The sequence below is a fragment of the Ptychodera flava genome, chromosome 2 (genome assembly GCF_041260155.1).
Source record: "Ptychodera flava strain L36383 chromosome 2, AS_Pfla_20210202, whole genome shotgun sequence".
Lineage (NCBI taxonomy): Eukaryota > Metazoa > Hemichordata > Enteropneusta > Ptychoderidae > Ptychodera > Ptychodera flava.
Window position 1 is genome coordinate 42,338,208 of NC_091929.1, and position 23,853 is coordinate 42,362,060.

The 23,853-nt window shown below is 36.8% G+C and overlaps 1 protein-coding gene across 12 annotated transcripts in view; it reads left to right on the forward strand.

The window, feature by feature from the left end:
• LOC139121240 (neuron navigator 2-like) overlaps positions 1–23,853 on the forward strand; it is a 303,220-nt gene that overhangs the window by 135,894 nt on the left and 143,473 nt on the right. Inside the window, exon 1 of one of the 12 annotated variants that reach the window (XM_070686046.1) lies at positions 5,929–6,080. The exons of the other annotated variants lie outside the window; for them this stretch is intronic. The gene's annotated coding sequence lies outside the window, so the exon portion shown is untranslated. Of the gene's footprint in view, positions 1–5,928; positions 6,081–23,853 lie in introns of those variants that run through there. 12 annotated transcript variants of the gene reach the window in all.

Here is a 23,853-nt window from a genome sequence, read left to right on the forward strand (position 1 = left end):
AGGTAGAAACTTCTTCCGCCATCGCCACGGTGAACGTACGTTGATGCTCCGATGGACGACTGCACTCTAGTCTGCAGAGGTACGTCTCAGGTGATCGTCAAAACCTAAAGCTTCCGCAATGACCCTCGGGGGCTAGGCTTCCATAACTGACATAGGTTTCTAAAACTGTATTTAATTTCCCTTCCCCTCAGTCTTTTGCTACACGCCAACGACGCCAAAGGAGTCTCGCCATGAAGCGGTTGGAGGATCTGGACTAATGGAAGGAAACCAATTGAAGGGGAATTTTAGTCAGATGTACGACACCAGGATGATAAAATTTGCCTAAATAAAATTTGCTTCATGTGCATTATAACGTTTGTCTAGTCAAGCTTATAGGCTGATTTTCAGGTTGTTTTGATTTTGCTCTTGTTTTAGGGAAAACCATTTCCTCCAAAAACCTAGTTTGAGGGTTTTCTTTCGGTTTTGTTCTTATTTTTTTATCGTCATATTTTTGCACAGTGCAATGAAAGCATTTGTTCTTATAAGGTTAATATAAAAGACACATGTCAGCCGAATATCACTCATAGTTAGTTACTCAACAGGACTGTCCATGCAGCACTATAAAGTACTACAAAAACAAGACAGAGAAACATTTATTTACTGCAAGAGTATTTATTTGAAAATTATAATACTTATATTGTTATACATGTTCATGGTGTTGTGAAATATAATAAAGATACTGCAATATGATTTAGTAGTGTCTTTTTAGTGTCTTTTTTAATTCAGATCCTCAGTCATGAAAAGCAATACAAAATTACTGGAATAACAATACTGACTAAGTTCAAGGTATCTCTTGTAGAAATACCCAAACTGCAGACCTTGAAGATGCATCACCAAATTGACTAATCACAGGGCCAGGTTACTTATCCATGTGACCCCATACATATATCATCTAAAAAACAAAAACTTTGCTTGGCAACCCTAACATCAAAATGTTTTGACTCTCCAGAAGACAATTTGTTATTGTACTCTACAATATCTGATACATGCAATATTTATTTTCAAACGAGATCAAAATCCTAAATATTTATAATGGTGTATTTCCCCTCTTATCACTTAACATCGAACTCAGTTTAAGTTTGAACCCATCTAAAGTGCGGTACGTACCAATGACTTGATTCAATTAGTATACTGCCACTAGACGTAGCCGGCCCTGGCGTACAACGCTGTATGTTCCTGGCGTTACACGGATGGGAGGACGTATAGCGCCGGGAACACACACTATTGTACGCAGGGCTACCACTTGACGCAGCTGAACACTTGGATGAAACTATGGACAATTGAAGGCTGTATTTTTTTCACTAAAAGAATTCCTTCGCGGGCTGTTCTATAAGTCGCCATGCATGAGATCGTTATATTCTTGGTACGTATACAAAGCTAAAACGTCGGAATTTCCAAAAATAGAAGTAGGCCGCGATGCATGTAAGGAAATGCCGAGTGTCCCCCAATGTCCCCCAAGGCGCAACGGCCATAAAATGCTGGCCTTTGTGTCCACCAATTGTTCATCGACAGTGTTGTTCACGTGGGATGAAAAAATCGGCCGAAAAAGACACTGTACGATGGATTTGAATATAGCTGAATGAAATCATGGATATTCTGACAGAAACAACATGGCGGAAACCCTGAGAGGATCGCTGAAAGTATTGCATAAAATCTACCGGAAATCCTAACTTTCCACCCTCGCTGGTAGCCATGACGTTAACTGAAAGTCCAAACTGTTTCTGCTTCCAAGCTTGACCCGAATATGTCTCTCCATCGCCTTTACACAAGAGCCGAAAGCACCCGGTGCGGTGTGCGTACCCTGAGAAAAATCCATTTTCGTGTTGAACGGGTCGCTTATGCAAATGTAGAACTGCGCATGCGCAATGCTCCAAAATACATCTCTAAATTAAGAGTGAACACGAACTGATCATGTACCGGTACACACTACGAAATCTGAGAACCGTTTTGACTCTCTAATGCAGGGATTATTCATGTCTGTGAAATGAACAGGTATAAAGTTTTCCTGTAATCAGGATTTTATTTTACTGGTCCATTAATGGTAGTATAGTACCAGTACATCATTGGAATTGCTAATTTGTTTAACTTTGGTGAACAGTTAACATATGCAGATTGATAACTGACCGGAATTCTGCAATTAGTTTTGCTTACTAATTTTAGCAGCAAGTATTTCCAGTTGATTGCGTCCAGAAAACAGGTTTGCAATTCTCAAAGCCCTCTTTGTTGTCAAGTATGAATTTCTATCCATCACGGTGTGTTACCGTCTACTTTTCTCTCTGAAAGCCCTCATCAAATTCAGTATCACGACATCACATCAGAACATGTACTTGCACTACTTTTGATACTTTAATATCTTTCAATTCCATGTACTGTTATCAAAATTCTCACGTTGCTATTCCCAAGTGCATTCATGATATGACAGTATTTTATTATGCAAGTTTTGGACAGAAGTTGACCATGAGAGTCATCACATCCACGTTCATATCTTATCGATGTTAGCCACCCAATTTTTTCCTCCATCCATATTTCACTTCAACATGCTTTGTTTTCGACATTTTCATAAACTGACTGATAAATTGTTTGAATAGCATGACTTTCATTGATGAAGCTTTTCCTGTGTTAGAGGATTGTATTCAGTGGAGAGTGACATTGATTTTTATGTTGAAGATAAGCGATGATGATGATGATGATGATGATGATGATGATGATGATGATGATGATAAAAAGTTGATGATCATGAAGATGGTGAGATGACACATATGATAATGATGATCATAATCATGATATGACAAGCAGTCATTCCTAGGATAAATCAAATAAAGATTTTTTTCAGTGCTTTTGAGGGAAAGAATGGCATTATACCTTTTATACTTAGGAGGATGATGATCAGTACCACTTGTTGGTTACCATGACAACTGATAATCCTCACGCTCCATCATCAGCTTGCACTACAGGGGAAAATAAGAGAGACTATCAACTTTTGCTATCCAGGGGTGTGCTATGACTTGAAATGTCCATCCGTTTCTTGACCTATAATTATTGTACAGAGTTCACCCTGTTGATAAAATGGACACGGTATCCAAATATTTTATGTGTCTGCACAAAGTTAGCCAAGTTTCTAGTGCACCAGTGATATCCACAAGAGCTGCAGTGGGTCCTGAAATAGAAATTACTTTGATGCGAATTCCCCGACTGTGGAAGTATTTCTACCGCTATAGTCATCATCAGAGTAAAGTTCCCTGTGGAATTGTAACAACTTAAAGAGACGACTGACGTCTGTGATGTCCGACTGTCATGTAAGGTATTTTCGTTTGAGTCGTAGGTATGCTGGCATCAGGGGGGCTGCTACGCGGAATGATTTTGTTTTGCAAACACATCGATCATATTCATTGATGGAAAATGTTTTATAATACTTTAGAAACCATTTTGCAAAAACCATACCCGGGGAAAGTTATGTCGGTGCCATGGCAGTATTATTTGTGCTACCGGTACTTTTGCTCTGATTGGCTGACAGCAAAATCTGGTTGCCATGGTAGTCATGGTTGCCTTAGTTACACAAATCTTAAGTCGGTTCCAAGCGTCAATCCATCTGTAACAGCTAATGTTTTATGTAGTCAGATTGAACTACTGGTATACTGAACAATGAAATTTTGTATCAAATTCATTTGAATTCTTTGATTTTTGAAATTTGCTATTCAATGTGAATGGTTGTCCTCAGTATGCCGTATTGGTAAAGCCAGCAGAACATCTGGAATGTTGGTTATCATCTCACATATTACTTTATCTGGCATGGGGTCATCAATTGTACAAGGTGATGTCTGTGAAACATAATTCCTTGATTTTCCTTTTCCTTTGATCTTCCCTCCAAATGAACTTGTGACAAAATTTATTTTATAATATATGGCACTATTCTTCGCGTTAGTTTGTTGTAGGGAAAAGACATTGAGGTTTGACCCCTTAACCCTCTCCTCTTCTGCAGAAAAGGAGCAACCACCCCATCAACTTTTAAATCAGTGGCCCATATTTAGACATTCAGTAACTGGTATTTCATTAAACTTTGCAAAAGTTACTTACAATAGTGTCTATTCTATAGAAAAGCTATCCAATATGTAGTTTTGATGAGGTAGTCAATTTGTATTTTTGCATGAAGAATCAACAACAAACCAGTCTGTTTCAATCACTGATACAATTTTAGTATGTGTGTGCTTTAGAAGAATGGATTACAAAGTGTAGTGGGAAAAATCTCTGATACAATTTTTAATCGTGGATACAAGTTTGGCATGTGTGCATGAGAAGGACATATTATCAAATGAACTGGGCCGATTGACTTGAGCCAAGAATTCCATGACCTCAAGATCCAGACTCATTTACATAATCTCTCACATAGTCTGTCTATTTTTAGTGTGCTGATGTACTTTTCATATCAGGATAAACATTTGCATGGAACATGTGCCTTTGGATTTCTGAAACTCAATATTATAAATCAAGTTTAGTATCTTCAGTGACAATATCAAATGTACAAATTTAATTTTAAATCTTTAGCAGTGTACTTTTACTAACATAATATTCTGCATTTCATTCCTACCATGAACTTTAAAATATTTCGGAATATAAATTGGTAGATGTGGTGATAAAGTGAAGCAAATTTTGATGTATGAGCAGAAGTTCGTTATTATATTTCACTGCAGTTCAAGTTTCATGAAATGATAATGTCAGCATACGATATATGTCAAAATCTGACAAATATTTCCGAAATGTTTTGTGGTTTAGGACCTACAGCATATAATGGTTTTGTATGTCTCATAAAAATAAAATTTCATATCTATTTTTGCCTGTGACTATTTAATGCCATAAATCAATTTTGATAAATTCACATTTAAATTGAACTAAATAGCAATTTTACTTTGGAGTTCTCGGTTGAACTGCTGAACTGACTCATTTATACTGTGACAGAAATTTTTTGAAGAATAATCAAAACAAATTGGTTGCCTTTAATATTTTTACTAAAAGAATTTCAAAAAGAATCCAACACATTCTGACAGTAAACTTACCAAGAGAAAGTTTGATGAACTTTCTAAAGGATATACATTTATTCATTGTATTATTAAAACCTAGGGAGCAAACATCGCTTGAAATCAATTATTTGCTCTTCCTGTGTTTGAGAGATATGTAAATTTGGTGCCAGACAAATACAATTTTAATCATGGAATTTTGCTCCTGCTCTGGCAGATAGAGAATCTTCTCCATTTATACAACAGTTGGATAAAGTAAAACCGATACATTCCTGTTCGGAAGATATTTTAAACCATATTTCTTGATAAGAATCGCCATATATGGATTGGCACATACCATTTGTGTAAGTGTGTTGCAGGTTTAGCAGATGAGGGGGTTTCTGCAAGGTGGCTGTGTTGCCCATGAAGAGATTATGCATCCTTGTATAAAGGAATTGTTGTCAAAAATTTGAAATAATTATTTTCTTTAGAAAACATGTCTTTCTTCACCAAAAGTTTTGGTATTTGACCATTAGAAGTACTCAGCTTGGCAAAGGAACACCCCCCTATTTAAATAGCCACTTCCAACACCAATGAAATTGACACCACAAACTGCAGACAGCCTGGCAGAACTCCAAAATAAACTCTTCTCATAATTGTGATTAAAGCTAAGTATTGGCAAATTTATAACCTGTAACAATATTTCAACAAGTGCTGTGTTTAAGTAGTGTAGTGGTACATATTTTTGATCCAAAATAACTTCACAAATGTTAATCCTAATGAAAAAATCTGCTTTTATTGAAAAGTACCGGTACTTTGTGAAAACTGGCCGCTTGTAGTCTGCTCAGCAAACAACCGCTCACTTAAGGAGTCTCAAAACTCACTGATTCAACACAGTAGTCTTCCAAGTTCATCCACTGGAAGCTGGATAAGTTTTGCCTTGTAAAAGTAGCTGAATTCTGGACACCAAATGTAACTCGAACCTGGATTTTTTAGACAACACCCTGCTAATTTTTGACAAAAGTGATTTGGAGCATCAAAGATTTAAATGTGAGTATTGATAAGTTTTTGCAATTTTTTGCTATGACCAAGTACTACAAGAAGCCGTTTAGCTTGTCCAGTGGTAACATGGAAAGCAGATGAAATGTCGAGATTGAATGATTTTACAAGGCATGAAAATTTTCTTACAATCTGTAAACATTCTTTGACTTTTTCTTTAAAATACCACTAGTCGTTTTGTCGTCAAAGATGTGACTTTAACAGAACAGAGCATCTGTTTGGCAAAAGTCCGGTGAACTTAATTTGAACTTGAAGTTTGTAAAATGACCCTCTCTTCAGATCATATGTTCTGTGTAAACTTTGGAGGACCTTGATGTGAGGTATGTTACTGTTAAAGGGTTTCACATGTATTACACACATCCATCCATGGTTTTAGACCATAGCAAGACGAGAAAAACGTCCTATTCCGGCATACTGGAGTAGTCCCTAAAGCCATCTCAAATATTTTATGGATTTATTTATAGTACCAGCAAAGTTTCTTTACCATAATGGCTTCCTCAAGAAAAGTATTATTGTGATTTTCAAATTTTCAGTTCTTGTCACATTTTGATGGAAAATTACCTAGCTGTTATTTTCTTTCTGTTTTTAAAATACTGCGATAGCTAATTGTTGTACCGTGGTGCAGTTCACCATAAAATAAATGCCATTGATATCCTCAATTACACTGATCGAATGTTCACCACTTGACCAGATATTATCAATTTTTTGGCTTGTGTCTCATGGTTAACAGTAACAGTCAACAGATTTGATTTAGGTACAACATTAAAAGAATTCAAGATCACAGTAATTTGTCCCCTGAATAAGACATATAGTGGTTATGCCAATGAAAATAATTGTGCACAATAAGGATGTTGTTGCCTAGATATTGATAATGGTTTGCAGATTTAAATGAGCTTACTTCAGAACCCGAAATATTAAAGATTGAACAAGAAAGTTTTGGCATCCACATTAACGTTCCTATCAATGTTGAATAACGGAAAACTGTACCGGGTACCAGTAGATAATAGTGACATGGCGGGATAGCCGGTCAATATCCTTCCAGGGGTTGTCAGTAAATATGAATTATAATTGATATTAAATTACAATTTGCATTTCATGCAGACAGGAAGTGTTGCCTGGACAGATCAGAGATAGAGAAACTGTTGCATATTGTTAATAGAAACTTGACATTTCCGATAAAAACCCTTAAATCTTGGAAATTGAAAAAAGGAAGTAAAAATTACAATGTATCCGGTTGAAAAGTATTGTACCGGTACACTGTCATATCAGAGTGTTGAATTATATCACTGCAAGGAATTCCAGACATTTTTACAGATAATGTAATGTTATTTGAAATGTATTCAGGAAAAAAAATTAATTTTAACCACTACTTTTATAGTTCGATTAAAGCTTTCAAGGTGCTTTGAAAAAAAGTTTCCTCATTTGTGAGGATTGACCAGATCAAATTTTCAAGAAATATCAGTGAAAGTCCAATGCGAGATATCAGCGATGGAATAAAGTTGAGCCTCTGTGACAAGTTATATTGAAAGGCGGGGAAAATATACAGAAAATCTTGCAACCAAATTTTGGCGGGAAATGATTATGGCTTGAACAAACAGATACCCTACCATGCTGTTTTGCCAATTTATCCTCCTACACCCAACAGTGATACACTTTAAAGCTAGTTTGCTGCATATTTCAAGGTCTTTGGCCGAAAGCGGTCAGCTGACTTCAGCCACATACTTTTTCAGATAGAGCGTGCAGTTTGTGGTATTCAGCACTCGTAATGATGTAGTCTGCAGACGTCATCTTGTACTCATGAAAACATACCAGAACTTAACCAAAAGGTCCTCTGTGTTTACCAGGGTGATTCTTCAATTCTCAAAAGCTTTCACATTTACAGTGACATTATCAGCCAACAAAACACATCTTCAGATCGTTAAGGGGAGAACCATTTGATTTCTGGGGGGGATATGGAGGATTTTGAGAAAAAAAAATTTGTCACCAGGTGAGAGAGAAGAAAAAAAAAATTGATCCTGTCATGGCCTGAGAAAAAAAAATTGTCAGAACAGACAGAAGAGAAAAAAAAAATTGTCACAATGCACCAGAAATAAGCAAAATTAGGAAACCTTATTCTCATGTATTCTTTGCCAGCGCGCCGCCATAGGCGGCGCAAATGTTTTACCACAAGCAATTCTTATGTTTCTTTTCCCAGCACTTATGATATAAGCATGCACTACATAGGTCTACTTTACACCTCAGTACACTCAATGTTTTCCTTCCCTTTTCTGACCTAAGAAATCATGTTTCAGGATTTCTGTTGCAATATCTCAATGGCATAGGCACTATCTAAAGGGGACTATTTGACTTCTGTAAATTGTGAAAATTTAAAACACAAGACAGGAGTCAATAAACTAGTGTTAAAACCAATATATTATTTTCTCAATATAAATTTGTTAGAAAGATGTACCTTGACAATGAAAAATTGAGGAACAACAAATATAATGAAATACAATGTGTGAGCCTTGTTTTTCTGACCACAAACACTGGATCGCAAACATACCATATCCAGGCTTTTCATTAGAAGCTGGCAGCTGCAGAAATGACACAAGAAGGTCACAGATTTTCCGTTCCTGTATATTCATTTGTCTTCAGTCTCTGGCAAACAGAACTGTTTTTCACAAATTGTATTGTCATTGTTTGGTTGTTGAATATTGTGACTCAAAAACTGATCATGCAAAAATGTAAAAAATATCAGTGTTCAATGTCATTTTCAAACAGTTTTACCGAGTGCAAAATAAACTGAAACTCCTCTCAGATTGCACCATTAAACACATCAATTCTCAAAATTTCCAATACGAGAGGGGGAATCCCCTCTCGCGCGCTCTCCCCTTGGGGTATTCTAACAGTTTCACTTAGTAAAAAAATTAAAAACACCTCTCAGACTGCACCATTGCACACATCAATATCTTAAAAATTTCCATGCAAGATAGGGGAAAGCCCCTGTGACACTTTCCCCCTAAGTCTCTCTCATGTTCTCCACCTGTACTTTCAAATTCTGCCTGGTCAGATATCCTAGTGAAAACCCTGTCATAATATCCATCCAAATTAAACAATATACTATATGGTTAGATACTGCGTGATCTTTTATATCTTTATTTTATTGTGACTTTGAATTTCATTTGATGTGTTCACCTTTTCTAAGTGGGAGGATCTGTCAAAATTTCAGAGTTAGAGATGGAGGTTACTCAAATTCATCATGGTTGGCGAAGGGGGGGGGGTCAATTGAAATTTCGGAGTTTCAGGCTGTAAATAACGCTCAATGACGGCTCCCTTATATACAACGCATTACAAACTTTAAAAAAAAAATTGCACTGCTACTCCATTCGAAAAAAAAAAATTGATGCAGGTCTGACAGTAGAAAAAAAAAATTGCTGTCACTCTGACAGGAAAAAAAAATTTGCTCCCATACCCTCTTCCTCCATACCCCCCCCAGAAATCAAATGGTTCTCCCTAAAAGCAATATGGTTGGCCATTTTGATGAAATCCAAACAAACCTGTGATACTGGTCATGCAATAATGGGGGCTCTCTGACCCAGGGAGATAAATCCAATTAACTTGAAGGAACTCTCTCTCATCTTGTTCTGGATAGGATATCGGTAGTTTTGCCAAAGGAATTCAAAGATGTCGGGTAACGGAAGCAGACATATAAATTGTTGCAATATTTTTTATTCAGATTCAGTCGACAAGCGCGTAGATGACAGTGGTGTGTGAATGAAATAGTAAATACCATGGCAGCAATAACTTTCAGCGATATTTACATTATTTTTGTTTCGGAAAATGTCTTCTTTTTTCCTGTGAGTATGTTGATATAGTTTTAACCTTGCCAGCACAACATATTGTTCATGATATGCAATGTTGTTATGAAATGAAGGCTAATCTGGACTAAACTTCTGTCAATTTGGTAACATTCTGCGTGAATCGTATACAGGTTGTACCAACATGATTTTGGTAGTAGCACATTAGAAAAGAACAAGAAATTGTATCTCTGAACCAAAGTGATTGGAAATAGCAGAGCATTAAAAGTTATGGCAACTGACGCTGTATAATAAGTTTCCCTTCTGATAAGCTGATTGCACATAATTTATTAGTATGTTGATTTTACCCTCATGTGTGAATTGATAAGACACCGATTGATTGACATGCAGTCTGGGTGACATTCTATGAAACCACAACGTAAACAACAGCTGGTCTGTTTCCATGGTAATCACAAAAATAGCTGAACAGAAACTGTGACGCAGCCAGCGCTTTTTCTATTTCGATCATCTGACCCAGTAGGTCTGCATTTAATGATCATTTATTTGGGAATTCAAGGGTGAGAAAGTTTGTTGAAGTGACGTTGAGTAAATACGCTAAGCTTCAGAAACGTGTGTATCAAGAAAATACGCTTACTGTTGCACGTAAGAACGCCCTCCACTAAACCTGATCAGTACCTTGACTAGCAATTGATCAGAGTCACTGTACATTTTGAGTTTTATACTGTTGTGATTTGCAGAAAAATTTTATGTTACACATCGTTCAAAGTTAGAAAGTGAAGTTTTAAAAATCTTGCTTTCCCTGTATTCATAGAATATTTTTCTGTAAGTGATCATGTATATATTCTAAAAAAAAAGTTTTCTGTTTGTTTAGTAAAATATGTTTTGACTTGTTTAATTTTGTCTATTGAAGTCCCAAAAAATATGAATATAAAAGTTTCGAAATGGAAATTATAGTCAAGCATCTGTTTCCTTGAATTTGTTAGCGCAAGTCTTTGGTCAATTGATCTTCTGGGCGACAGGTTTAGATTTCTAACATAATGTAGTGAGCGGAAACACTTTAAAAAGGTCTTGCACTTACAAAATGCTGCTTTTATAGTATGCTTTTGTGGTCTGTCCATTTAAACATTGTATTCATCATCAGGTTGTAAGTTTTGTTATGATGCAGTCACCCCTATCTGTCTGTAATGGAACAGTTCATCTGTATAGTTGTGATAAGATTACACCTCCATGTGCACTTAAAATAGGTGGGTAGAGTGTAGGGTCTCAGAGTGGCGGACAAAAGCACTTTTTGTTTCCAGACTATCAGATATTTCTGGGACCTCTTCCAGGTTGTCGTCACTTCATCAATAACTAAGTGAGAATTGGAGATTATCAAGTGCCCTCTTGACATTAGGAGATAAGGGGCAGAAAAACTTGACACGGCTTGAGTAAAGTTTTGTGTTCAGGAGAGTCCGACACACTTAACAGCTAGGATGCATAACAGACCAGAACCAGAAACACTGCCGTGGTCTGTTCAGTTTCTTCCAGGCTGTTTGAACTATGCCGTCTCTTTTCCTGGGCTATTTATAGAAGATTGAAACGTTCAACTGTTCACACAATTCTGATGTTTCGTGGCCAAACTGTTACCTCCCAGATTATTCCAGTCAAACAATTAAGTAACCTGATTCCAAGGGTAGGATTTAATTTTAGGCTTGCACACCAAAAGCAGTGACTAATTTGTTTGGGTTGGGTTGCTTTCTATCGTTTTAATTTAAGGAGAAATTATCCGTCTCAGATTGTCGCAGAAGTTCAAAAAGCGAAATTCATTCGTTTAGGGGGGGAGGGGGTTTGACCTCCATTCAATTAGTGAACTTCACTTTCGCACTTTTATTTTGTGATCACAAGTTTTCGTGTGTTTATTTTTAATTAAAGAAAAACTGCACACTCGTGCCAACAAATTTGTAACTGTTTCCATCTCGTTTGTGCCACAAACACAATTTACCGATAGTAACATTGTATCGTAAACCTTTCATTCATCAAATTATACAAAGACAAAAGTATCATTTTTTTTAAATGTGCTATTTATAAGCGTCTGCTCTAACCACTAGATGTCTTTATTCTCACTTGTAATGCCCCTGATCATAGTCGTTTTAATATGATTGAACATGCCTGGGCCCCCTTGTCAAAGTTACTCGCTTATTTACCGCCCCTACCAAGTACAAATTGCGTGTTCACAAAGACAAAGAACAGCACAAGAGATTCAAAAGGGAAAGTAAAATAAAATGAAACTTTTATGCGGTAAAATGCCCTGTTAGTACTCAAATCTGATCGAGTACTTTAACTGTAATGTGGCAAGGGGAATACGTCTTTAGTAGCTATAGCAAAATGCAACATTGTACTCTCAGGCAGACATGAACATTTCGCACTTTTGAAGTTTCGTTTAGGGGGAGGGGGGAGGGGGTTTGATCTAAACGAAGAAATTTCGTTTTCTTGAACTTCTGCGACAATCCGAGACGGTCCCTTAAGGAGAAATTATTTTTCTCAAAACCGTGACCTCTGGTGACCTCGAACAATCTCATTCAGGTAATGAGGTAGACTCTTATTAGATTGGTGTACTGAACTTACTGATCTCGGCAATTTCAAACCCTGCACACACTTCACCAAGCATTAGGGTGTTCTCTGCCATTCATTAACCCTAGCACCATGCAGGTTTAGAACAACCCTATTGTTTTTATGGACAATTTGGATCGAAGTACAATGTGATGGGTGTGTCTGTGTTGGAGGGTGCTGCCAAGAATTTACAATTTATCAAACATTTCTTAAAGCTTCCTGGGCTTTAATGTTTGATGTATTTTTGAGTGTTTTTGTTCTGTTTATAAAATAGAATTTCTTTTTCTTCTACAAGAATCACCATTGAAATGCCTATAGTGGTCAACTTATCAAGACTGTCTGTAAATGTGTGATGCTCATTGTTGACAACTTAACGATTCTACTCCAGAATCAAAAGGATGAAGTGTGGTATACGTACTCAATACACCCAACAATGCTATTGTAGTACAAACAAACCCACGTGTACGAAGGTGTATTGAAATATACGCATTCTGTATGGGTTGATGCTTGTAGTTTTGTTTGTACAATGCTCTTTTGACCTACCACTTGTGGAAGCTCATTTTGAAGCTTCAGCGGCGTAGTTTTGTGAAAATTGGGATTTTATTTTTGCCCCATAGAGAGATAACAAAGGAATGGCAGCCATTTTGAATTTCACTGAAATATCGGTAAATATTGGGTAATTTGTTTCTCTGGTACCAAAATTTGCATGGTGACCCTGATTTCATTATTATTAATTTTGAAAGACTAATAATGGTTGAAAGTTTACTGTAGGAAAATTTGAGCAAAAGTTTTGTCTTTTAATTTTGAAGCACATACTGCCTTAAACCATTTGTTGAAGATATGGTTACTTGATGTTCATTGTGATTCATGTCCTCAAAAACAGAACGAAACATTGCAAATTTGCCAGTATATTATCTTCAGCCGTAGGGATAATGTAGAAGCTTAAACTGTTTGTAATCCAGGATGGCAAGTCAAGGACACTACACTGAACACTAAACAGACAAATTTATGACAGTATATTGAAGAAAATTTCATGTTCCAGGCACTTATGATGTTGTTAATTGTCTTTTTGGTCCAAAATGACTACTGCCTGTGACAAATTTTTGGCAAGGTTGTTCAAAAAGTGGTTAATCCCATTGGCGGGAAATTGATCTGTGAAGTCAGTGTAACCACATTTGTTACTGCTTAAAGCAATGACATACAGCCATGACCTGTAGTTGTATGGTCAACCTCAGTGGAAGGGGTTTCAGCTGGTAGTGGGATTATGAAAAACATGGACTAGCTTTCCTATAAATTACAAAATAAGTACCTTTTTTGGTCCCAGCCAAAAGCTGTTACGGAAACTGTAAAAGTGTCAGAGAACTTTTATACTTTGTTTCAGTTCCTATATAATATTTGATCTCAGACATGTGAGATATCGTTCAACAGCTGTTCAGATGCCACATTTCGGAGATCACAAATTTCATGCACTTTTAAGTATTCAAAAGATTTTTTATTTAGCAATAAATCCAAGTTAAGTTGTTTTTGAAAGAACACCTTATACAAGGATCTATTAGATCCCTGTAAAACTTATTAAAAGATAAAAACAATCTATGATCTTGGATATATGGTCTATGTACATTGTACATTCTTTCAAGTTCCTTCGTTCTGACCCCTGTCTAAAATTTCATTTTCCCATGAAAGAAAGTTATAAACTGCTGTGTACCACGGTCTTAATCATCCCTGTTGATTTCAAGAACAGCAATTATTCCTACTCACATTTTCAAAACTAAGGTTGTACTAGAGATCTGGATGGTGTGAATTAGAATCCATCAAGGTTCAGTGCACACATTATCTGACAGGCAGACTTTCATTTTCAAGACTACAAATGTGGAAGTAATTCCAGGAGTCACTGTACCATGAATCTCGATTTATAAACCAATGTCATAAATTATCTTCTGTTATCAGAGTCCAGCGTTAAGTGTTGACATCTATGGGGCACAATCTGCGGGCATGACTTTTAAATAAACACTTCCCTAGTTTCAGCAGATAAGTAAACATTTTGTAGTTTTAGCAGATAAATAGAGATTTGTTGAAAATTTATGGTGAAGTGCAACCAGCTAGCAAGTGAGTTTTACAAGCTGAGTCCTACAGCTCATAGTGTGTGACTTTCTTGCAAGTGTAACACTTTTTCTCATGGTGTTGTCATGGTTACTAGCCTTGCTGCAGGCCATGGTTACTGGTCCTTAGGGAGACATATAGTTTTCAGAACTCCCAGTAGCCTTCAAGAACTTGGAAAACACTGTCTGTCGGAAGTCAGATGCATTAACTTTAAGGCCCAACAGCAGGAAATTTTCAACTTGTCCAGCGTATAGTGTTTTGTTTATATTTATTTAGTTACACTTACAAGTTATCAACCTACAGGCACTCAGTAATGGAATATTTAGGTATCATGTGGTGTGTCTGCCGTCTTCCGTTGTTGACAGAAATACGGCATCAAGGCGTCAGAGTTTCGATTCATTTGTTTATGCAACAGCTGCAAAATCGATTTCCCAAATTTTGGTTGGGACTTGAAGCATCCTGTTTGCTGACCTAGACATTTTGTAGCCTGGTCATTGCCATCAGTTTGCTGGGCAGTTGGTCAGTGGGTGGGTTAGCAAGAATAAAAAAAAATTGCTCATTTCACCGTGACTTTTAGACAGTGCTTGTGGACTCACAGACCCAAAGTCTGCTGTTTGTTTGTAACAATCTTATCTCATGATCGATGTTCGTGTAAATTGAAATTTGGAACAGTTTTGTGTTGTTTGGAAAGCATGAGTGTTGTGTTGATTAAATTTCAAACAGATGACTGTCTCAAACACACAAGTTCTCTTATAGGAGCAGGATGTGTATGTAGTTAAAACTCTCAATTCGGCGAAGTTCAAAAAAAGTAGGTTGTAGATAAACTGTACAGCCCTGGGGGAGAAAGTGGGTGGATATTTGAGAATATTGCACTATAGCCTGGCCATCATCAACATCCATTATTACACCCACATTGTATTGAGCAATATGAACCTACAAATATACCCAACAAACATACATGTACAGTACTGACTCGAGAACAAGATGGACAAATCTTAGGTGAGCAAACCTCCCCTATATCTCTGTCAACAAGTCCCAACTGTGCCGTAAACTAGTACTTCAAGATCAGATTAAATCAGTAGCAGAAGAGAGGGTTAAACAATAGTTTTGTGTTGAAAGACTAAAGTCTTGAAGTCATTGTTTTCACCCTCAGTAGAACTCATAAGGCTGTTCAATTTCAAAATAATTATCAAAGATCCATTCGCAATATATACTTGGGCCAACATGTACCATAGTCTCTGTTTCCGAATGTTTCTTTATAACTTTTCACACTATTTACCTCAAGATGGGTCAAGCCTCCTGTCGAAAACAATAGGGGAAGGATTTAACCCTCTCACCACAATGGTTTGGTCCAAACCCATTGTTATTAATGGTGAGACTGGACCTTTCTACAGGGAATGGAGGGTGAACAGGTTAATTTTCCCAAACTACAAAAATTAAACCTTCCAAATGACAAAGATTGTAAAAACATTTACTAGTGTTTACAGAAACAACTTTGTATCATAAAATACGGAAGCATTGACATCTGTTTTTACAAATGGATACATCTGTTGTATCACGATGACAAGCAAAGACCATAGTGGGTCAAATCAAACTGCCACACAGATATAAGTTGAAGGTATCAGAAAAAATTCTATCAAACACTGTAGACTTCAAAGAAAAGTGATATTGATATAAAATTGTGAATGAACAATTCTGAAATGTAAATGATATCATTTTAATCTTTAATGAAAGATCAAAAATACGATGTTTTGTAAATAACGAACCACATAATGCTTATCAATGAAGTTTAATTTATTCAGTTAGTTGTTGATAATCAATGAAATAGAATTGCAATCATCAAAATTATGACATTAATAAGCAGTGAGGCGTTGGTTGGCAGAAGGAAATTGCTATGATTTTGGTGATGGTGGTAGACTAAAATAAACAAGGTAAACTCTCTCTCTTTTATTTTGTTTCAGTCCATACTGCTTTCACTGGAAAATAGCTGATAATTCAGTCGATATTTTTGTACCTTTTTACAATACCTAAAAAACATAAGTACCACAAGATGGTTTAGATTCTAGATTAGTCGGTAGAGTTGGATATGTTTTCAAGAGAGGGGCATACTAGTAGATTGACAGACACGTTGGGCAGAAACACCTAGGTTACCCTAGCAACTCACTGGTTTTTAGGCTTTCTAAACCTCAAAGAGAGATCCAAATCAACACGACAGATTTTAGACTTAAAGAGGCAGGTTCTTTATCAGCTCTATCTCTGAGCAAATTGACTAACTGTGCACAACTTTCAAAGGAAAACAAAAATTGACTAACTGTGCACAACTTTCAAAGGAAAACAAAAATTGACTAACTGTGCACCACTTTCAAAGGAGAACAAAGGACTAAATCACATAAACAGTCAATGTCAACAACCACTAATGCGAGAACCAGGGATTGAGAACTGCCCCTTTAAACTTGGCAGTTTGAGTAACATTTGACAGCTCCAGTAGCATTCACAGTTGATCACAATGACTGACTGTATCAAGCTGCAGTATTGTGGGGTAGGTAACATGTGATATGGGTACATGTGTTTTAGCTTAGGCTAAAAGATCCCATCAGAAAGCCATTGATGATTCACAGCAGATACATCCATCTTGAAAGTGATGACATACACATTGTGTTTTCGTCGTCTGGCGTTGTCAATCACTCAGCCACTTTCAAATCCTTGAACATTTCTGTCAAGGATTGTGTCTCATTCTCTGAGGAGGGCTTCAACATTGAACTTTACTGTTTTGTGTGTGAAAGCTGGCTGTAACAAACGCGGGTACAATTTACCCATAAGTGCACACAGTACTGACAATGTTAGAGTTTGGAGGAAAATGGCACTACAGCTTTGTATTGAAAACCTGTAACTGTATGCAGACATCATTCCTAAATGGTGTTAGAGTTTTGAACCTTTATAGTTACAGAACTGTAAATAAATATTTGCAACTTTTGAATGAATTTATCTTTAAATTCCATCTACAGTTAGACTGCGTGCACACAGTATTGATGTTAGTGACCTAACCTCTTTGAGTTTAATATTGCCGGGACTGTACAGATGAAATGCATGATTTTCTTAAACTTGAAAATAATATCTTCACCATGCTAAAGATGCAAGTGTTACCCCTGACAACTTGTTCAAGATTTTCATTATTCTATGAACTGTAGCATCTGGGCGTTCTTCTTACAGCATATGGAAATACCTAGTACTCATCCTACCAACACCACCTGTATGCATTGTATTGGTTACATTAATTGTCATTGAAATTGTGGACAGACTTGAATTCAGCTGTCAACAGTAACGATGCAATATCTCATGTGTGTATGCATGCACTGACAAGTCAAATCCCTATGCTGTTTCAACTTGCTGCAGGGAATAAATGAAGAAAATATACTTGACAAAACATAAACAAATAAAATAAGTCAACAAAATAAACAAAAAAATTGCAAAAATTCTTAACCATTACAGTTACAAATGTAGTATGGATTCAGCCATCTTACAGAGACCATTTCGATAAAATGTCAAATCCTCTACACTGTTACAACTTGCTGTAGGGAATTAATGAAGAAAATATACTTGAGAAACATAAACAAATAGAATAAATCAACAAAATTTAAAAAACGTAAAAATTCTTAACCACTACATTTAACAAGTGTAGTATGGATTCAGCCATCTTGTGGAGACCAGTTTCGATAAATGTCACCAACACCCACCATCATTGTAGAGATCAGATTTAAGCCTCTGTTTCAGGTACCTGATATCCTAGGTAACCAGATACCACTGGCACGTGCCTCCAAGAAGTCTGACCTCTGTCGGAACTGCAGGGATTGTCAGTTTATTAGTGGATAAATAACAAAACGGTCTGAATGTAACAGAATAGTGTCTATACCACTGGAAGCCTTATTAATGCAAGATGTCAAAATGTCACAGAAGCAATGTCTGTCGACTCATTCTTGTAATATCAGGTTGATCGAAGAATTGCCTGTTTAGTTAAAATTTTCTGTTCAAGATATAGGCAGAAGCATGCGTGAAGACCAAATGTGGCAGTTTCCATTAAGGTAATGCACACCTTGCAAAGAAAGTCTTAAATCTTCGCACATACTATGCTCAATGATACTTCACATATCTCTTATGATCAAAAATGAAAACTGCAAGACACAATTGCAGTATTTGGGATGAGAAAAGCAAACTGACATCAAATTTTCTGATATTTGAACTTCAAAATGGTCACTCTAACAACTCTTTCATAAATCTGTAGGAATTTTTGTTGTTAAAGAACATGCATGGTGGATGACATTTGAATTTTCCATCAGGTTTCAAATGAATCAATACAATTATAGATTACCGGTAGCAAAGACTTGTAAGAATCCATAAGAAATTTTTCACATTGGTACCTTCTGCCGTAAAAATTATTCTTTAAGGAGGTAGTAAAGTCTTTCACTCCATGTATTGCCTGTCTTTAATTGTTAGATTCTGTGGCAACTGAGTCTGTCATGAGGATGTTGTTCCAGATGGATCCGAGGCTGGGTGATAATGTGCCCTCTAGCTTGCCAATTCTAAACCTGTCATGGTGATTTAAGGAATTTCTAGCATTCATTAGCCTTGTATCAGTACGTGGAATATCCAAAATTTCTTCAGTTAAGCAAATTTACCTGCTTGCATCAGTTGTACATGAATTTGAGTCAGCAGCCACACTGTGGCCCAACCAGGAGTGCTGTTGATCCTGCTGTTCTGATTTCATAAACATCAACAATTACGAGGAATTCAGAAACATGTAATGCTGCTGTTTTTAGGTCATAAGTCAAGGGTAATGGTTTGATACAAGATAAAAAAACATACAAAACACATGAGAGTCTTTCAGTTACGGGTAATGAAAAACATGTTGAAATATCAGCTGGTGATCATACCATCAGCATGAATGTTTACAATGAGTGCTGAAATTTTTCCCATCAAAATTTTAGTGCAACATTTTGTCAATATTTATGTATTTTTCTATAATTTTTTGATAATTTTGGACCAAATGGACATTACATTTCACTGGCGACCATTTTTTATCCAAATTTTTCGCAAAAATCTGAAAAAAATTGAGTAGCATACATTTTATAAACACAATAAAAATTTACCTTGGTGCTCGAAGGGTTAATACCTGAAAAAGGTTTGAGTTCAGTTTTCTTGTGATATGGTATAGGAAAATATGGTGGCACTTATTTACAAAAGATTAAACAATGAAAAATATGAACATTCCAATTTATGTGAATGCAGACCTTTATTATGCAAATTTACAACAATGCAGTCCCTGTATGAAAGAGCTGAAAACTATAAAACTTGGACTACATTCATAAAACATCATTTAACTTTTTGTAAATTATAAAATGCTCATTCAACATTCATATTTGGTATGTTATTATATGCGTCAGCTTATCTTCAGTATTGTTGAGATCCATGTGAGTGACCTGGTCTTAGGGTTGTTGAGACCCACATTAGTGATTTAGTCATCATAATATGACCACCATGATATCCGATTGTTCTCAGAAGTCAAATAATCTCCAGTGCACATACTAAAGAAACTAGATATCTTTGCAACCAGCATGAACAAAATCCCAGACCTCATACATTGGAAAGCAATGGTTCAAGCAAGATTAAGGTTTAATTGTAATGTATTAAAGGTATACAGTCATCTGCAATCTAAATATGCCCATATATGGTCAAAGGGGCATTCCTTGATATTCAAAATGCCCATGTGAGGGCACTGTTTTTAAAAAAGCGACCACCTGCTTAAAATCTGTGATTGGTTAGATTTTCTCTTTCCATGGTAACTGTGGCAAAATTGGACCAGGTGACAGCATACCTTTAACACTAGGATATTGAGGGGTTGGGGATGGGGTGATTTTTAACATCTCAAAGAGATGACATCAGTATATGGTGAAGACATGCTACAGTGTATCAAAGTTTGACCAGAAAGTGCCACAAATGATTTATCATGCAAAAGATACCAACAATGTACCTAGCAGTACAGGTAGTTGTATAAATATTGCAAGTATGCAAATTTGCTAATTATACAAAGGAGCAAGATGGCAAATGGATGATTTTGGAAAATAACAAGAATGTGAAGTTGCACTATGAAACAACCATTTGAATATTGCATATCATTAATAATGCAGGTTAGACAGAAATACAGGTAGGGTCATTCTATAAGATTTACAAATGTTGCAAGAATGCAAATTTGCTAATTATTTAAAGTGCCCCTACTGCAAATTATCAGATGAAAAAATGGCAAGAATGTGAATTTGAACAATGAAATTGGCGTGTGAATATACTGTCATCGTGCAGGTTAGAGGGTATAGACAGGTTCATTCTGTAAATTTCAGCAAAATACACCATTAAATGATCTCAAACATTCAGAAATTGGACTCTACACCTTAAATCAATTCAAAAGGATAGCATTTTTAAAGTGGTACCTGAATACAATTATATTGACAATAAATGAAACAGAAGTGAGATATGAAAGTGATCCGCATTTATAGATAGATACAGAATTTGGCTCTGCAGTTCTGAACGCTCATTATTTGGTTCTTGTCGTGGTTGCCAAGGACTGTAATCAACTTGTAAGAGCTTTGGGATTCAGTGATAAAACTTCTGAATTACTCCTCTAGGATGTGCCATACAGAGCTCAATAACAGTGGAAGGGCACAGATGTAGCAATACACAATTCTCATGACAAGAATTGTATCCCCTTGTTACAAGTTTATTCTACGGTTCAATTATTGCAACATTATTGCCAATTAATGAGCCAGAAGTTTGACCTAGATCGCTAATTGGCTCAGCAGACAGCCATGTATACAACCAACTGGTTTTCTAGGTCAGCAGTTGGACGTATTCACATACTAGCAGTTCCTGGAGAAAACAGTTGAATGATTCCCTATTTTATGTACCATGGCCTACAGTAGATGCATGTCATTTTCAATGGCAGTATTTGATCATTTTCTTATTTTTCATACCTAATTACGCCATTATGATCTCTTCACCATAAATGTATACTTTGCTCATCCATTCAATACAGGAAGTTTACGGTGAATTTTCAAGTGAAAGAGTCCATGTAAACATTCCCAGTTGGACTGCAAGGTCTTGCACAATGGAACGGTAACTTTTGAGTTTTAAGCTGTCCACTTTAATTAAAGTCTAAACCAACCAGATGTACACAACTCTAACCATATTTGTCAAGGTTGTGGATCAAAGGTAGACATGTTTGTGACTAACATTTCACCAAGGTGAAACTTGGCTGAAAACGTTTACCATCAAGAAAGTGAGGATTCACACATTGTTTGGAAAATCAGATCTCAGAAAAATTATCTTAATCTTATCTTCTTAATTGATTGTAGTACATCAATTGGACAGATACAAGACATTTCATTCTCCAAAATTAATCTAAAATCTTTTGAGATGACAGATGGGTTATACCGGTACTTGTGTACACTATACCGCATCAATTAAGAACTAAATGCCAATATTGATAATGGAGGCTTTTGAGCTTGAACTCTGAGAATACCAGTAGTGTTTTTCACAGAAATGGCTAAATATAAAGTGACTATACCAGTAATTTCTGATGGTGCTTACTGTGGTTTGGGCTGTGTTAGAAAGTTCTGAAAGCAAAAGACATGAACGAAGAACGATTATGAACCAGATCGAGGGAGGTAATTGAATTTTAAAAGAAGAAAGAGGAACAAAAAATCCAGCACTTACAGTTGTGTTTTTGTTAGCTCATATTTGGTTTTATATATAAATACCAAAAAGAGCTTATATGATGAGTCTAAACGTCTGTATATTTGTGGGTATGTGCGGATGTATGTCTGTCACACACAAAGGCTCCCATACCGCCAAAGCTACCGTCTCAGTATTTGGTGTACAGGTAGCTGTGGGTCCATAGCTGTGGTGTTTTCAGACGGGATTCCTGCCTTTTACGGGCCGGTTTTGACTTTTCCGATTTTTCACCCCGCCACCACAGCTATGGGATATTCCATAGACTAGCGTCCAAATCCGCCGCAAGCACCCTTTGCGCAAGTTTGCTCGACGATATTTCGAAAAATTTTCCATCCAAATTACAAATTGCCAACACTCATCGACAGCTTGGTTATTAGGGACTCACCAAACCAGAAATCCGCTCAAAATTCACTGAATATCGCCTTTTTTCTAAGTTTGCGCGACATGACTACACGTAGACCGCCATTTTGCTAGCGTAAAACTGTTGGTCGAGGATCCCTGCAGTACGTCACTACAGTGACGTAGGGCCGTGACCTCTCAACTTCTAAACACAAACTGAGAGATTCATCGTGTGATATCGATGACCATCGTTCGTCTTATGGACATTCCCAGTCTCACAAAACTGAAACCAAACTTTTACTTGGGGGAAAAAAGTTCAGTCCTAGGATCTATGATTATTCGTGGCGCGCCACGCGGATGCTGGCCGTAAGTTAGTTTGTGTTCAGAAGTTGAGAGGTCACGGCCCACGTCACTGTAGTGACGTACTGCAGGGATCCTCGACCAACAGTTTTACGCTAGCAAAATGGCGGTCTACGTGTAGTCATGTCGCGCAAACTTAGAAAAAAGGCGATATTTCAGTGAATTTTGAGCGGATTTCTGGTCTGGTGAGTCCCTAATAACCAAGCTGTCGATGAGTGTTGGCAATTTGTAATTTGGATGGAAAATTTTTCGAAATATCGTCGAGCAAACTTGCGCAAAGGGTGCTTGCGGCGGATTTGGACGCTAGTCTATGGAATATCCCATAGCTGTGGTGGCGGGGTTAAAATCGTAAAAGTCAAACCAGCCCGTAAAAGGCATGAATCCGTCTGAAAACACCACAGCTATGGACCCACAGCTAGTGTACAGGTAGATGTAGGGGTTGAGATGTGAATTTGTTCAAATGAACACATCAGTGTCAAAAATGTGCAAATGAGGTAAGAAAAAGCAAAATCTGAACAGGCTTGAAACAGGCTTACTCCACTGACTTGAGTCATTTCCTGTCATTGTCATTGAACTGTTACATATTAACAGACCTGGTCAAACCATAGACAGTAGAGGGGAGGAAGACCGTCAGTAGAGGGGAGGAAGACCGTCTATGGTCAAACTAAGGCAGTAGGGGGCTAGCTGCCTTTCTGCTATGCATGTTGACCACCAGTACCTAAAGTTTCAGACCTTAATTACTTTTGTCATTCTTGTTTTTCTGGTTTAAATATTTCTTGTTGTTTTTCTGGTTGTACTGT